Source organism: Clarias gariepinus, chromosome 4, assembly GCF_024256425.1.
Source record: "Clarias gariepinus isolate MV-2021 ecotype Netherlands chromosome 4, CGAR_prim_01v2, whole genome shotgun sequence".
Lineage (NCBI taxonomy): Eukaryota > Metazoa > Chordata > Actinopteri > Siluriformes > Clariidae > Clarias > Clarias gariepinus.
The window spans coordinates 32,812,944-32,831,810 of record NC_071103.1 but is presented as its reverse complement, the minus strand read 5'-3'; positions in this window follow the sequence as shown (position 1 = coordinate 32,831,810).

The following is an 18,867-nucleotide window of genomic DNA, read 5'->3' as shown; positions in this document are numbered from 1 at the left end:
TACTATAATTTTTTTTAACCCATCAAAGTTCTATTCAATTACTAGCCAAAACTACTAATTATGCAAAATATTAGTCATTTTTTTATTCTAGACAATATGTATATAAATATATAAAACACCAGGCGTCATGGTAACCAGATTTGTTTTAATGCTTTAAAATGTAACAATAACGCAGAATGGTAGAATGAAAATTCTAGTTTTCATTTCTAGAATTAAAACTTCCCTGACCTGGGTTGCAGGAGCATCACAGACGTTTGACAGCCTTTATCCGATTACAAACCGAATCAATTAGTCTTTTCTATACCACCTAACTATCTGAAACCCTGATCAAAGCCTGACATTTGTTCTCTATGTGAAAGAATCACACACACACACACACACACACACACACACACACACACACACACACACATTTAGGAATATCCAAACACACTGACTTTTTTTGTTTGCTTTTTTTCATCGTTCTCAACTTGATCTGTGCAGGAAGACATACTTACTAATAAATATCAGGTTCCATGTTGTTTTGATGTAACATTAAAGATTTTGTTCTTTGAACATCTGTGATAATGTTCCCACTATTAACACTTATGTCTTATATGTTTCTTAATAATTTAGGAATCATTTGGTGCTTGAAATTTTACTTGCACCGTGTTGCAGAAATGTATAATTTAATATAAAAATAATGTTTTTTTCTTCTCCTTTTTTTTTTTTTTTTTTTGCAAATCCACTGATAAATCCAATTTATAAATACATGATAAACCTTTGGTTTGATTTTCAAGGCTGCAATTATTTGTACTACTGCAACCCTGAACTGGCAACGTGGAATAAAACTGAAATAAAATTATGTTAGTTGTACCAAGACCTTTTGACTAATCACTTATTCCTACACAAAGGAGAAATAGAAATTTTACACAGTACCACATGCACCACCTACACCAATAAGCCATAACATTAACACCACATAACATTAACACTGATTATCAATTACATAACCAAACTGTAAACTGGTGACAGGATCATACTGTAGGCACGTATGTATGGGGCTTAGCAGGCGAAGAGTTCAAGGTTGTTGATTTGGCCTTAAAAATTTAAAAGCATCCATGGGATGTGCTGACATAAAAGTCTAATCCATGGAGGCCCCACCTTACAACTCATAGCACTAGTGGACATGCAGAGAGGGGTTGTTGTGTCTGATCAGTCTATGTATTCAGAATGTGTGCATTGTAATTGATTGTTAAAACTAGCTATCAAAAGTATAAAAAAACAGACATTTGTGTGCTCAAGTTAAATTGTTAAAGCATACTCTAGCCAGAAAAAAAAACAATTAAATCTATTTTTTCCTGAGAGAATTTAGCTGACTTGCGATAAAAACATCCAGAAAACATCATTTTTGCACTAGTCTCTAAAGAGTGTTTTATCTGAAGCAGGACATTATGATGAGCACCGAACTCTACTGAACCGTGTACGCAGTGAGAGTATGATGCCATTCATTATGCACAGACAGGAGGCAGTTTCAGATCCTCCTACTCGATCAGGCATCATCCTCCTTATCATCATCATTATCATCCATTCATCATCCCTGAATCCTTTACTGTTTGCGTGACAATCAGGAATGACTCAGGATGAACCGTGTGGCACTATGGTGTCTCACTCTCTGAAACCATGAGAAATCGTTGGGAGCGCTACAATCGTTGCCGTGGTAACCAAATCAAATCCTTGACTCCTACACTGCGTATGTGTGTGTGTGTGTGTTGTGATTTTAGAAATGAATCAAGAACTGTGACTTTGTTTACAGCCAGTATTTCACAGGGTTATGTTGACTTTATTTTGGGGGGAATCACAAACCGACTCTATTAATTAAAACTGAGCATTCTGATGTTATTTGTAATTGAATAAATTAGATATTGTTGCAGTATAAACACGCTTGTTTACTGCATATTCAATTAATATTGACCTTGAATGTGTGATTTCATCCTCTTCCAATGTTTGTTTTTCAGCTATGTGTGAAGAGTAAAAAGCCTTATTTGTTTGCATTGACAATACCCGTATCTTGATATTACATGCGATAACAAATGATCCTATCTCACACCATTTTTTTTTTCTTTCTGAGCTACGAACAGATTCTGCCACTCTTGCTCACTATGTAAATCACCGAGCTCGCTAGGTGGAGTGTAGGAAACTGTCACCATCTTATTTTTGGAGATATATATTATTATTCAAGATGTTTTTAGAAGTTATTGGATGGCGTTTCCTGTGGCCTGCAACTTTCTCCTGAATGTTGCACTGATGCAAACACGGTGTATGTATTGTGTTTACACCAACCTGAGATACCTTACAGAAAAAAAACCCTATGAGTCAGACTACTTTCAGAGCGATTGCATCCAATCCTGTTCCGATTGCAGCTTATGGAAATGCAATCCCACTGTCACTGGATGTCCAACATCATCCGTTAATGCAAGGTTGGTTTGACATAATGTAAATTTCTTAACAAGATTAAATACTTGGCACAGTTTTCTTTTTTTGAATAGAGTTTGGTCGCAAAATTTTGTTAAACCATTTATTTATGGATCCTCTCATCTTCAGTAATCACGTCTTCTTGTTCACGGTTGCTATTTTGAGGAGCAGAATTACACCATAAATGGGATGCCACTGCAAACATATTAACACCTAGGAGCAATTAAACGTTGCCGGTACAGTAGGTTTACAGGAGGTTGTTGGAACATGGAGAACCTAGATGAAACCTACAGAGAGTTCTTATTACTACTTATTTAGACTTATTCGGCTTTGGAATATCAGCTCCATTAACTTCAAGGTTCTAGGGATAAATTCCAAAAAGCATAAAATGGAAACATACTGTAGTGCACTATGTAAAGTGTCCTTGATTAGGGATTACAGAAGGATTTAGAATTCAGCCTTGGGTTTGATGTTTGTTAGCTTATGCCTTTTGGCAGGTAACTGCTCTCTCTGCAATATTGTATTCCATCCTGACCTGCTTTATCCCATGCTATGTCCGACAGTTAGTGTAATAAACAATTATTGTAGGACATTGTAGGGAGTGATGGTGGTCTCTGACTTTTATTTCTTTCTACATTGTAAAGGCATCCAAAAGATGCAATACTCTCCTTTGAACAGCTAATATTGAGATGTATCTGCTACTTACTGTATGATCTGTAAAGCCTTCATAACGGCCTTTCTCTAGCTGGTAACTTCTCCACTGCTGCAGAGGTAAGTTTTGGTCTTGCCTTCCTGGGATGGTCTTCATCAGAACCAGTTTCATTATGGTGCTTGATGGGTTTTTGCAAATGCACTTTGGCTGACCTCCGTGTCTTAAAATAAGAACTCACTAATGGTGTTGTTGTTGTTATGTAATTGCCTAATGCCGTATGTGTTATTTCATAGTTTTGAAATCCAGAGTATTGTTGAATGTACAAAATAAATCACTAAACAAAAACAAAGAAATTTGCAAGTGACCCCAAACTTTTGAGCAGCAGTGTACTGTATAGTTGTCAGAGTGGTACATTGGATCCCCAACTCTGAGTTTCAGTTATTGTTTGTGTGGATACCTACGAGTTCTTTAGGTTTCTCCCGCATCCTTAAAACATGCCTCTAGGGAGACTCATAATAAAAAGTTGCCCCAGGTGTAAATGAGTGGTGGGGAGTGTGTGCATAATCCAATGGACTCGGGCATTGCTATGAACTTATGCTGACTATACACAGGGTAGATTCTCTATCCTCCATTACCCTGACCGGGATAAAGCAGTTCCTGATGGTGATTAAAATGCATGTAGGCAACAGTCATTGTGGTCATTTGATTTGGTTTCATACGTCTTCTTATATCAGCGTTAAAACAAAAATGCCCAAAATATCAGCACTCAGTGATTTAAATGAATGCATGACATCAGAGTGATTCATCAGCATTTGTCCTTCTGTCCTCAGACGGTGACCTTAAGATTCTTGATTCACTCACTTGCTGAAGATGTTGCTCTCCTAAAATCAGCCTGCTTTGATTCGCCTCCATGTCTGAATAACAAACAGGACAAAAAAGGAAAGAGGAGTCTTTTTCATCCTCATTGTTTTTGCTGTGTTCTCTCTCTCTCCCTCGCTCTTTCTGCATTTTAAGCTCCAGGCATCAGCATTTTCTATCCCTGATTACAATGAACCCTAAACAGATAAAGTGGCATCGCTTTGCTAGGATTGTGTGGCACATCCTGTGCTGTTACATGCAATTATCTCATTTTATATTTTTGATATGTGTGTGGGCAGGTGTGAGAAGTGTGTGTGTGTGCGTGTGTGTGTGTGTGTGTGTGTGTGTGTGTGTGTGTGTGTGTGTGTGTGTGTGTGTGTGTGTGTTTCAGTGTTTTCCTGCAACTATGGCAGAATACAGAGCAGCTCAACATGGCTGTTGAACTGAATTGTCCCTCATAATTCTGACGCAGAAGTGAACAACTCCTCGACAATCGAGAGCCAGATTACGACAGTGCTTTAAAAAGCTTCCATTAATACCTGCTGGATATGGCTAATTAGCCACAGCGAGGAGGCCTGTTTGATGTAAGGAGATATGAAATAAATGTTTCATTTATAGAGAATATTATGGCTCAAGAGGATGCCTACTACAAAGCACGGCGCAGTGAAGAGCCTGCGAGCATTGTACAGAATCCAGGCGCTCTCAGGGCTGAATTACTGATGAAGAGATGTACAAATAAGATGTGACTGCTTGGCTCGGCTTTAAGAAACACTCTCCATAAAGTGCAGCTCGAAACTTTTTCTCTCGAAACACTTTGTTCTACAGTCTGTGCCAAAAAAAATCTGATCCCACGCAATATTCATACAGATCCGAATCAGTTTGAGAGATGGTTCTCAATCAGGATTGCATATGGTTGAATGTTACAACCAACAAACTGATCAATTTTTTCCCCTCCCAGAACATTACTAGCTTTCATCTCACACACACAAACACACACACACCCTGACTTTGCATGCAACATTTTCAGCAGTCTGAATGATTTAACTCCAGTTGCTGCTTCCAAATGAACGGTTTAAATCTGGCATTAACTCAGCCTGAGATAAATCTGCATTTACATTCCTGATAATACGAACCAAATTTATGCACATGCCAGGAGTAAAGTAGTCCACCCTGATGTTGCCATAGCAACAAGAAGCTTGTTAGGTGTGTAAGCGCAGAGGTTTTTTAATTATAAATAAATGACACTGACTTTTTAATTACATATATATTTCATAAAGGGTTTTTTAAAAACTTGTACAGTAATATTTATATCTATGAAAATAAAAATGATGTAGCTTTAATTCCTGAATGTCTACCAACAGAACAGGTTAGGTCTGAGCTGCCCTTATTCATGGGATAAGCCTACTTGTTTTTATACAAGTTTAGGTTTGGATTGAACCTTTTAATGCAGCATGGACCACACTTTGAGAACTAATCAAAAAACAAAATAATTCTATGCTAAATTATGTTTAAATTCATACTGATGAAGCAATAAGAAATGTTACAACTTCTAACCGTACATCAAATGACTTAAATCATGTAATCATTTGTCAGATTATGATGTATAAAAAGTATGGCTATTATTTCCTCAGTTTATCTCATCGCTTGGGTTTGCAAAACAATATCAGTTTCTTAAATATAGGAAATTTTTGTCATGTTTCTAATTTGGAGACTGTAATAAAATAAATGCAAGGTTGTTAAGGAATATTCTTTTTAATTTACACATTTCAAGATTATAACTGTCTTGTATCCTGCAATGTTCTGCTTTATACTACAGCACTTTTGAACACTTGAATCTAAACAATCTAAGCTAAATTCATTCCTATACAAGCAGCTCCCAAAGTAGTGTTGTTTCAGTTCAGTGCACAGGTTTCTATTAATTGGCTAAATTTTTTATAAAATTTTGTAGATTGAATTAAAGAAATGTGAACAGTTTAAAAAATGAAAAACTGGTTGTTTGTGGTACAATCACAGCAGCAACCTCATTTCCCCTCTCATCTGTTCCAACTATTCAGCATCTGTTTTCCACTTAAGTTATTATGCCATGTTTTTTTTATACTTGACTGATTCCCAAGTCAAGACTATGTTTAAAAAGTACAAAAAGTCTGGCTATGAGGGGTGTGAAAGTCTGAAAAAATGAGGGGTGGCTCAAGAGTTTTTTGCACAGCACTGTATATTAATAAACATTTGTTTCCTCATAGGACCAGTTAATTGTAATCTTTGGATTATTGGAAGCTATACCGTATGTGCAAAACATGTCATTATAAAAGGATTAAATTGTTTACATGCTGTGTTTATTTCATGCAAATTACTGACCATGCACATAATTCAAATTGTTGGGTTCACTATAGACGAGGATATGTTTTTTATTCATTAATTTGTTTATTCATCCAAATGATTAATTGATTATTGGGCTGATTCTGGACATAGCCGATACCATGTTCATAAATGTAGACATTTGCAAATAACCAGGATCAAAAGATATATAGAAGTATGAAGACATAGAAATATGCAGCTGACTTGCTACCAATGTACACTGAAATGTGTAAATATTTAATAAATTCAGTTTAACATCTCCAGCTAGTTCTCCCAAACCGCATTTGAGTAAATCCAAGCAGAGTCACTCCGGTTATAATTGGTGTGAACTCTTCACAAGTTCTTCCTGGCAGTGCTTAAAGAGGGCAAACACCATGGGAAGGGCAGGCAGCTCTGAGCAGAGGAACAGGAGAGCGCTGAGGCTAATCACCATGAGGAGCTGCAGACTCTGTGCTCGTGGCTGTTCATGGCTGATAACTGTGCAGCAGGAAACACTTTGGGGCATCGTTGAACACCCTTAACTTCCCTCTTCACCAAGTTTATTTTTTTATGGGTGCACAACACTGATCACACAGATCACACCACTTCTGTCTAAGAGGAAAAAGCAATTTTGTAAAAAATAAAAAATAAAATGTAAAAAAGGAACAAGAGAAAATTATCAATTGTCTGTAGAAAAAAAAATACTGTGAAAAAATGATTGTGGTGAATCATAAACTGATTTCACTGGGTTTTGAAAATACTTGCTAGAGCTGCAATGACAAATTTTGTCATTAGAGTACCGGCAAATTGTTTACAATTTCATATTATTCTGCTAGTGGAAGAGTTTTGGGTAACCACCCTGGATATACAGCTAATTTAAAAGACTAAGTGTGATAAAAAGTCTTGTTTGATGCAAACAGGCTCTTACTGGAGTCACTGTTTTCCAGTAGCTGAGTCTTAAATAACTTCATTGATTTTGTTATACGCTGTTTCTTATGTCATAAGCATATAACCTAAATAAGAAGCGTAAACATGTGCTAAGGGTTTATTAAAAATTTACTAAGTGTAAAAATGCAACATTTCTTTATAAACAAAAGTAAAACTGATGTTCGATGAAGGGTGTTCAAGTCAAACCAGGACTTTTGACTTTTGTGCAGTATACTGTAACAGAACACGGTTATAAGAGTAACAAACTAATTTTCTTTCTATATATACTCCCCTGGTACACTAATGCACTTATCACCAGAGTTTCACTAGTGCTTGGATACATTGATTGCAGAAAGTTTTTTTAGTACACTAAGCTTTCGTAATATGTAAGTGGTGTGGAGGGTACAGTAGTATAAGGTTGTACATTATCCAGCAAAAACAGAACACCTTAGTTGATCAAACCAGGACATTTAAATCAGGCCCTTTCCACTCGCTAAATGTTCACAGAAAAGACTGCATTGAGCCACTGGTTCCGAGCACATCTTATTCACAGACATACAGCCTTATTTAAAAGTTTTGCACCATTCAAATGTTTTACTGCAGCCACCGACTTTTGGATATGTTAAAGATTTACACCTTCTTTCATGAGAATTTTCATCTCAAGTCCAAGTTTGACTTGAAACCCACTCATATAGTGTGATATAATATTGCCTTCTTCTTGATTTTCACAACCTGACTTTAATGATAATCCTTGCTCTGAGTATAAAATGATAAACTCATTAATATGCATGTGAAATGCTCTGACAGCTACAGTATATGTGTATTATATATGTTTTTTGTCCTCTTTTTATTGCTAAAAATAAAAACCTATGTGGGTTTGAGCCCTGGAGGGGTTTTTATCTCAGTGTGGTTCTAAAGCATGCGGCAGAGCTTATTCATTTTTGAAGAAACATGACTCCAACATGTAGACTGAGGAAAACATGAAACCCCACCGAGATGAGAGACCTGTGTGTTTTTTTTTTGTAAGTGTGTTTAAGGGTGTATGAGGGTGTGTGCAGGTGTGTGCACTCAATTGCTCACAGTTCAGCCATGACTAAGACAAACATAGTCTTTAAACTGTTTAAGTGTCTTAAGGAGGAAATGATTTTAAGGTGGAAAAAAAAGATCTCAAGAAGAATCGAGATGACACCGTATTAATCTTACTTTAAATCCAATGTTGTTGTTTTTTAAACCTAGACATAATCAGGCCGTGACATGGTGGCTTAGTGGTTAGCACTGTCGCCTTACACAGTACAGGTTCCCATGCAGGTTTGATCCCTGGGTTTCCTCCAGATACTCCGGTCTCTTCCAATAGTCAAAAGACATGCAGATTAACCTAAGTGGCATTCCCAAATTGCCCGGAGTGTGTGAGCATGTGTATGTGTGTGTGCCCTGTGATAGATTGGCACCACATCCTGGGTCTACCCACCAAGTCTACTGGAATAGGCTCCAGGACCCCAGGGACCCTGTATAAAGGATAAAGCAGTATAGATGGTGAGTGAGTAAGTGAATAGATAATCAGGCTGACAAAATAGCTCCACTTTTCTGTCATTATTGCCCATGTTAATCTATCAAAAGAGTGACTTTTCTCAAAAGCAGGAGAACAATCAATCTAAAACAAATGGAGCGTCAACAAAGGATAGAAGTACATTTGCATGGATGGCAGTGGAACGAGATTAAGAATTGTAATAATCTGCAGAAGCGAAGAAACAATTCATGACTAATACCACAACAAAAAATTCTGGACCCCCCAGGGGCAAAGAATGACAATCTTCATCACACCACGCACAAACACACACACTAGTAAAGAGGAGGAATGCCAGAAAGATGGAATAGATGAGGGAGACAAAAAGAAGGAATCTGGAATTTTAAACATTTACACTTGTATTAAATGAATACTTAATTGTGAAAGAGGGAAGAAAAGAGAAACAAATCATAGAGACATTTTGCGAGGAGAAAATAAGATAAAAGGGAGTCGAGTGTGAAGTCAGTGTTTGCACGAAGCATAATTTCGAGAGAGAGAGAGAGAGAGAGAGGGATGTGAGGCATGTAAGGGAGGAGGCTGAGTTATATACAGTAATCAAGCGTGCATTTCTCACCACAAGACATTTCCTGCAGGATTCAGCAGATGTGTCCCATTCAGGATTGTACATCACATTACACACGAAAATGTTATGCTTCCACAAGATTCATGATGCTCGTTTTGCTGTCTTTTTTCTTCCTCACGCTCTCCTCCCCTCTCCCTATTTCAAGCATGCTTAGCTTTGAGAGGTGACTGGAAGTTAAATATATAGTGCCGCACTCTGGAGCATCGCCGGGTAACACTTTTTTATTGTCCAGAAGGAAAGAAGAAGGCGAGAATTAAGCAAAGGGATGATGAGAGATCAGTTGTTATATATCTCCAGAGAAAATTCTATTCGGGATATACAAGCTCTTCATATGAAACACTAGAGAAGTGTGATTGTACAGTATTATTAAACTAAAACTCCAGCCTGAAACGCATGGTGTGCTTAGCTACTCCAGTGCTAAGCTGTTACTTGGAACTACATTTCTGCTATATTTGTAAGGACATACAGTAGTAGTCATGTCTGCTGCCCTGATGTGATGGAGGACATTGCTATTTCTGTCACAATAGTGTGAAATAGCAGCAGAAAAATAGACACAAGCCTACTGAAAATGATGAAGGACATGTTTGAGCGAAGACATTGGTGCAAAGGTTGTCCCTGAATACAATGCGGCAACACACTGTTAAGACAGAGATTCATCTCACCTAGTCAGAGATCTACTAGATGCCAAGCATGAGCAAGCGTTAGCATGAAAGTTGCAAAAGCTGGCAGCTGAATTCTGCAGTTTAAGCAGAGTGTAAAGATGAAGAAGTAAGAGCTAAAAAGGTTAAGTGATATTTGTGGCAAGCATTGTAGGTAATGTAAGAAACGAACATGTCAACATCTGGACAAAATTAACTTTAGGCATGCTGATCATTAAACTGTATGAGGGACGTTCACGTCAAAGTGGGACAGAACACAGTCATGCGTCCTTTTCTTCTCTATATACATAATCCTTAGCTACAATAATGCACTTATCACTAGTGCTTGGATACCATCAAGGTAGAAAGTCTTTCAGTATACCACAGCCATGATCAGACTGGCTGCTTCATGTCTAATACACTGGCCTGCCAGGAACTCCTTTAATAGTGCAAATATGTGGAAATGACTTGGAGAGAGCTCAGGACTGTACGTAGGATGTCGCGATAATTCCCAGCCAAGTAATGTGCAGGTGGCGTTGGTGAATGATTGTGTGCACAGTTCCCTGAATGTTCACATGAACGACTGCAGTGTTCTTCGAAATTCAAATGTTTAACTGTGTCTCATCGCCGTACTGTGCTTGAAGTCTTCTGTAAATGTCAACTGGTTTTACTACTTTATTCACAAGAAACTCATTACAAGTTCTGGTTTGACAGCATTAATGCAGAGAGTTATACAAGGGAGGCAGAGATGGAAACAGAAAGACGACATAGAAAAGCTAAAGGATACAATGGAGGGCAATGTGAAAGAGTCAGATCTCAGAGTAGGAGAGATAAAGAGGAATGTGAGCGAAGAAACAAATGTGTAATAGAAACTGCGTTGCTGGGGGAATCCAAGTGGAAAATGTGTGGACTTCAAACGGCGTCATGACTATGCCATTTGTGCAAGTGTGTGTTTGTGTGGGAGCGTGTGTAACATTTCCATGCCTGTTTCGCACATGAACAAAAAGCACCCGTCACTATGAGGCATATATGAAGACCTGAAGATCATTAGAGCATAATGGTGCTGCGGTAGAAGCTCTAGCTCTCCTGCACAGTGCTGATAGATGGTTCTTGTCGCATGCACTGCGTTTCGACACCACTGTTTGTGTGTGTGTGTGTGTGTGTGTGTGTATCACAGAAAACAATGGGAAACAAATTGACCCAATCATGAAGTTGCTGGCGGCATGTCATTTGTGTTGCAAGAGCTCATGGGAATGCTTGAAGTGATGAGTGTCCTCTCTCTCTCTCTATCTCTCTCTCTTTCTCTCTCTCTAGCTCTCTCTGTGCTCTCACACACACTGCATGCGGGCACTGATTCATCACTCTCTCTGCCAGTGGGGGGTTCTTGCAATGCCAACAGTGTTGCTCAGAAGGTTCCAGTTATGTGAAATGGAGGTCAAGACATAGGGGCCGACTCTCAGGATGAAGCAATCATACAGTAAGAGCTGCGTACAGCCTGCCATTAGGCCGATCAATGCCTTAGATTTTACAGTGCACTCAAAACCACTGACATTTTCTATAGTTTACTATAACTAGGCATAATAGATCACAGTGCAGAGACCATTTCCCGGATACATATACGGTACATGCCAGGGTTATTTAAAGGAATATTTCTGTTTTTGTTTTTTTAAACATTTTGACTGCACATGTAGTGTAAAGTATGTGTAAAAAAAAAATAATAAACAAGATAACTCAAGATAAGACTTCACATGTCTACTTACTTAGTTTTATGGAAATCTGAAGATAGGCTGTTAATAAACATATACATAAAACATGAAAGAAATTCACCAATTCTTGTGTCAATAGCTTTAAATTATGAATTTAGCTTTGAAATTATTTATGATATATATTATTTATAATAATATAATTTGTACACAGAGTAGCTGCACCGTTTAAACCTGAGCACGCATGGATGGACTTGAGAGATGATTTTTCAGAGGCGCAACAAAACCTTCACAAATAATTAATTAATTAATCGACTTTATACAAAAGATTTATATACTTTACATTTCCACATCAACTTTTTACGTGTTGCATGTGTTGCATGTTTTGTTTACTTTTATTTTGTTGGAAGAAATATCAAATATCAAATAAAAAAAATAAAAAAATTGAACTAACTGGAACGAATATGGAAAATATATGTTTTTTAAATAATATATTTATTTATTTATTTATAATTGGTCAGATGTAAAGACTTACCTTACCTTACTTCAACGTCATGCACGGTAGTCTGATTGGTGTTTCCAAATTGTTACTGTATGTGAGTGTGTGTGTCACCTGCATTATGCAATGAGTTCCCCAGGATCCTTAGACTGGGTAACCAGTATACAAAAAAAATTAGAATCAGGTGTGTTAAACTCTGCCATGCTGTGACGCATCAGGACTGAAGACTGACAGTGCATGAGTTTAACAACTCAAACAAAACGCTGTACGTCCACTAAGTAAAACCAGTGTATCTAAGTTAAACACTATCAATCGTCTTCCATAAACACTTCCCGTGTGGGCCGTACCAGCCAGACACCCTCAGAGGCCTATAAAGCGTCTCGACTTTCTCACGCCACCTGCCATTACGAAGCTGCATGCAGGGCCGGTCTATTAGTGACCTGAGGGGATTTCCCCATTACTCACTTAACCATTAACCGGCAAGTGAGTGTGTGGTGTGGAATACGTCACCACATGTTTGCGAGACCCTGATAGTGTCCGCATGTCTGCGGCCTGCTCACAGAAACCAGGTTTGGCCTGTAAAAGCTTGCGCAGACAGATAAGAGCAGAGCCACTGCACAAAGGCAGAGCAGGAATGACGAGTGTAAACAGCCGCTAATCAGTCAGCATTGCTAATTCAGTCACGGGCTGATAGTGGAGCATTTATCGCAGCCCTCATTTAAACGCACAGCGCCGCCTGATTTGGCTTATCGAAATTTAAAAGTGCTTCGATGAAGTGAGTGATTTCAGGTTCAGCCAGAGAAAACCGTATGTTAATAGCTCGATGCCGGCTCTGGGTTCCTGTGGATTTACGTCCACAGTTCATTCTGATAGTGGACTCTATTTATATGCTCCTTAAAACTGACACACTGTTAAAGAAAATCACCATTTATGGGTATGTTACATGTAAACCAGGTTAATGTAAGAAGCAGTAGGTTTATGTAGTGATCGCGCTAACAAAGCGTTTTAGTCTATTAACAAGAGAATAAATAGCTATCATCAGCTAGCTGTGCAGTCAGTCACATTGGTTGCATGAATTAAGGCTTAAAGCTAAATATAAAGTACTTTTACAAAGGAATTTTGTCTCTTGTCTTTGAAAGCTTATTCGAACACCCACCACACTCGTCAGTCTTTGGAAATATTTTAGAATCTGAATACAAAGCCAAAGTAATGAAGCTTACCAAAGTTGTGAAATTTTATACAGTACTGTATACAAGGATATGAATGTCTTACGTATGCATTAGGTATTTAAATAGGGTATATGTGCTAATGTATGTCCGTAACGAACAATAATTGTGTAGTGATAATGTACATATGATGTATGTGTAATATGTAAATACTATATATGTATAGTACAGTATCAGCCTTAAGGTTAGAATGCATACATTGTGCACAGTATTGAGTAGATTCACCTTGTGCCGCCTGGCCAGCTCTGATCCCCCGGGGCATGACTCCACAGGACCTCCCGGGCTGTACTGTGGTGTCTGGCACCAGGATGTTGGTAAACAGATGTTTGTAAATATCCATTATATTAAAAAAAAAATGTGATAACTATCAGTTGAAAAAGGCAACAATTTGATATTTCTCTTGTTATTATTAATAATTATTCACGTTTGTTCAACTTATGTATTTACCTGAGTGAAAATCCTGCCCTTATTTGAATACATGACTCTATTTTCAGGTTATTTATTCACAATTTTTTTCAATTTCCATTGAATTATCCATCAATTACACCAAAGTGCTTTTGAATTCTTGCTTTTAATTGGTAAATTAACTTTCTCTACCTGTATCTCTGCCAGCAGTTTGAGCTCCAAGGTGAATCTAAAGTTTATATTAATCTGCTTTTTCTATACATTTTATTCACAAGTACATGTATGTGTATTCCGGACACATTAAATAATCCGGTTTAAAAAATAAACTGTGCAATTGCTATAATAACATGATGATGCTTTCCTGTAAGGTGATGTGGTGGGGGAAAGTGGGCTCCAGGAGTGTGCGGTGTCCTTTTTGTTATTGCTGTGGTATAAGGGAAAGATAAATAAAACACTTCAGGATGTGCTGTAATAGAAAAAGAATCAACTTTGGAATAGAAATAGTAACTCGGTATCTATAACTCTGCCTCACACCTGGGTGTCACTGAGGATTTTAATAAAACTGCACATTCTGTCATGTTTTATTGCTTATTTATTAGGCTAGGTATAAAAGTTCTCAGTGTGAGTCATGAATAAAGCAGCAGAGAAGAAAGCTGGAACAGAGCTTTAACTTTCTAGAGACAGATCTGATCCAGTATTGTGTTCTTTCATCCTAAGTTACCTTTGACTTTTTTCATGTTTTATACATTTTTGCCCCAGTTTAAATATTTGAAGAGCAGATACCACAGTCCTCATTTTTCCAGGAGTTGATAGATAAATAAGGATTATATTTATTTGACTTGCCGCTATTTCCTGCCAGAACAGACAGCACACGGAGGCGCTTTATTACGGTGCAAGAGAGAGCTTAATTTAAAATCTGTTTGCTGAACCAAAGTGATTATTCCACTGTGGTAATTAAATTGAATAAGATATCAGGTTATTATGTAGCTTTCACTGCACAGGGGGCGAATCCAATAAGAAAACAATGTGTGGAAATACAAAAAAGCTCCTTAAAGCTGGATGTTGCTTTAAACAAAGTTGCCTCATTGTCTACCAAACTAATGTCATGTCTGCACTTTATTTATTTGTGCACTTTAAACTTTTTTTCCTTTTTAATATAGACCATGTCAGCAACACGTCCCCCATTTCTACCAGGACATTTTGTCTGTATCAGGGCCTTTCACCAGAGTCCCCCTTATCAGAACCCCCACAGTGACTCGCAGATCAGATCCATCAGCTCACACACAAACACACACACTCAACGCACAGAAGCCCAACACACAGACAAGAACGTTCACAGACACTCGAACTTATGAGATCATACGCACTCACATTCCAGCTTTATCTAAGAAATAACACTGTGTGCAATGATAAATGTATTCCCTTGCAAAGCAAATCATTTGAAGGAACAGAGCAGCTTTGGGAGGTAAGCATGTGTTAAATGTCCAGCTGTAGCAAATTTTCCACATTTGGGATCTGCCAGTCGGGCTGAGACTTGTTTCTAACACTTCTGGGTGATTTTTTTTCTTTTTACCATGTACCGAAAAACATGCAGGCGCAAGGTAAACTTGCTGTAAACTTGCTGTAAACTGTTAAAAACCCTGTCAGATAGATGAAGCCGACTGCAACGTCTAGCAAAAGAGTGTTTCTCACTCAATTAACAAATGCGTCTATATATCAATAAACAGCCACAGTTTTGTTTTACATCCAATTTTCATGTTTTGGAAATCAGTCCAAACTGTGAAAGATGAATGATGGGTAATTGAGAAAAACATGAGATTGAACACTCGAACATTCAGCGTCTCTGCTTTATCGCGTCCCCCACAGAAATCTTGGCCGACGTCATAGTTGGAACGTTTTTTCAGGAATGAAAACCCAACCCAATCCATTTGAAGAAAAGAAAAAAAAAAAGCTTACTGGAAATTTTTTATTCTTTATCTGGGCATTCCGATGAAGCACAAAAACCAGCTGGGATCACAGTGTACGTTTTCAGAGACATTGGGTTTGCGTGCTCATGATTCCAGTTTTACATGTCTGTCTAAATTTATCTGCTTTCCATAAAAAATTAAAAAATTAAAAAACGTTCACCTTTGTCTAAGACTGTATTGAACAGAACATCGAATCAGCAGAACTCATAACTCTCATAACTATATTTTTTTTCCAATGAAGTTGAATAATAATCCAGAGTATTACTGGGTTAAATCTAAACGGTCGAGCTTCATGAAGGTTAGTTAAGACAGTCACTATGCACTTCAATGTTCCGCTGGGCTCCCACTGTAGATTAAAGCTGTTCTACCTGTGCAGTTTAATATAGCTTCCTTTTGAGAGCTAAATCCAGCTTCCTCTGTGCTCCGAGACATCCATTACTTCAATTATTCAAGCCTTACTAATCCAGTCAGACCTCCACTCTCAGCCCGCCCTCGCTTCCCAGAAATACATATCTCAGAAATACCGACACGTCCGAAACGCTCTGTTCGCAAATGACATGGTTTGAAAAGGTCAACCGGGCGAATTATTATGATGTTCTAAAAATGCTAAATAAATCTTCTCGCAGAACACTTCAGATTATCAGACCGTATCACCCACATGTCTAAAGGATAAATAAAGCATTTTAAGGAGGATGTCTGTCTTAGTGTACTGTAAGAATGTGTTAATATAAACCATGCAGTCGTATTGTCAGACAGATTGCTGTTTTTGAAAATTAATCAACACCTTCTGAGTTCATCAGCGCTGTACTCTAATATACGATGCAATGTAGTTATCTTTGGTCTGACATAAAACTGAAAGAAAATGAAAGGAAAAGTGTCATTATGTACAGAAAAAAGAAACAAAAAGAAGTCTGAGCCCCCGCTTTAACAGCTGATCTTGCAACTTTTGATTTCACTATTAAATATGACCCCGTCCTTCTTCTGGTCCTCCTCGTCAATGCATTCACCATCCACCATCCTGCTGCCTAGTTGTTTTATTTCAGTCCTGTCAGACCACAGATAAGACAGGTCTAGTCTCTGGAAGTCTGACAGTAACAAAAGGCGTCTGTCAGACGGCTCCTGGGCCAGGCTGAGGCAGTGGCAGGCGAAAATGTTATGAAGATAAGGTGTCACAGCGAATGAACATGATGCTTGGACTGTCCCACCAGCTCCTCGCTTGGCAGCCTGTTTTCAGTTGATCAGTGCCAAGAAATCCCTGAGCGAATTGTTTTTAGGAATTGTTTTTGGTAGGGGACAAATCCAAATGACATTTGGCTTCTTTTTTTGTCTCAGTACCATAGAAGTCGAGCAATGACAATAGTCCAAATGTCATTTTTTAAGGTTTGCTAGAAGAGAAAGAGTAAGAAATAAAGAAAGAGAAAGAAAGGATGCATTCCTCAGAGCCAAAGAAAGCTTCAATAATAGAACCTGCAGTTCTGTGTTCATCTGGATTTCATTGAGTTATTAAGCAAAAAAAGACAAAATGTTTATTATGATATTTCCATTTCTCTGAAGCAATGGGAACATAATCTAATAACATCACCACAGTTGGCGGTGTTCATCTTATTAACAGCAGATGAGAATACTCAATGTTTACAACACAAATTATATGTCTTCTGTAATATTTTATGGTCCTTCTCGGCTCCACATGGACAATATTGTTGTGTAAGCATCATGATGTTCCAGCACTTTCTTCTATGTCCTTTTAGCTATTCGAAAAAAAATTTAAATGTGAGAAAATGTCTCCCTGTTTCACTTGCACAAAACCTGGAGTTTTTCCAGAAGCAAAAAGAGCAAAATACAGTTTGTGCTACTCTGTGAAAAGTAAATAAAGGAAAGAAAAAGGACCGCTCTGGACCATGCTCAACATGGATGATCAGGTTTTTGTAGACAACCTTGCAGCTCGTGAGGGAGTGTGGTTCATGGGGTTTTGGTTCACACCTCAGTTTTGTTTACCACCCATGAAATTGCAGCAGCTACTAGAAATAAGAAGGAACTGACACGTCTTTTTTTAAGCTTGACCAGTCTGAGCAATAAAAAAATGTGACAACAAATAAATAAATATTAAAAATACAAATTAAAAATTAAACTTAATGTACAACATACAATATAGTTTAGCAAAGTAAATTCGAAATAGTACTCTAATAGTCTTAAAATGTTTTGCTTCTCGAATTGTCAGGTTAAGCAAGTAAGAGACTGTAAATCAATCACTTGATTCATTTTCATATTTAACCATTAATTACCAGTTTATGCCTCTAAATAATTTTGTTTCATTACCACCATTTTGTACTAGTGCCACAAACTCTAAACAAATGAGATACCTGTTTTAAATTCAGTGCTGGAAAAATAAGTCTACACTAATCAGCCATAACCTTAAAACACAACACATTATGCTCAATATTGTACCAGATCCCCTTGTGCCACAGAGACAACTCTGGCCCCTCGGGTCAGAACTCCACAAGACCTCTGCAGTGTGTTTGGCATTGACTTTTTCAGCAATTTGTGCTACATTAGCTTTTCTGTGGGGTCAAACCACACAGGTTGGCCTTTGGTCCCCATTGGCATGGGTGAGCCTTGGGTGCCCATGATCCTGTTACCAGTTTTTCTGCTGTATAATTTATAATCAATGTTATTCAATTCACCGATGGTTGTGTGATTGTTGTAGATGATTGATTTATTCAGTGCTGAATAAATGCCAGTGCTTCTCTGCCCAATTACATGGCTGTGAATTTTCCCCCCTATTTGTCACACTTAAATGATTGAGATCATAAAACTTATTTTTCATTTTACACCAAACTAACCCGAATAAATACAAAATGCAGTTTTCGAATAATGATTTCATTTACAAAAAAGAAAAAAAAATTGTCCAAACCTACCTGGCACTATTTGAAAAGTAAGTGCCCCCTAAAACTAATAACCAGTTGTCTCTCACTTGGCGGCAACAACTGTCGCCTTTCACGTTTCTGTGAAAAAAAATTGGCCCGCTCGTCTTTGCAGAATTGTTTTAATTTAATTAAA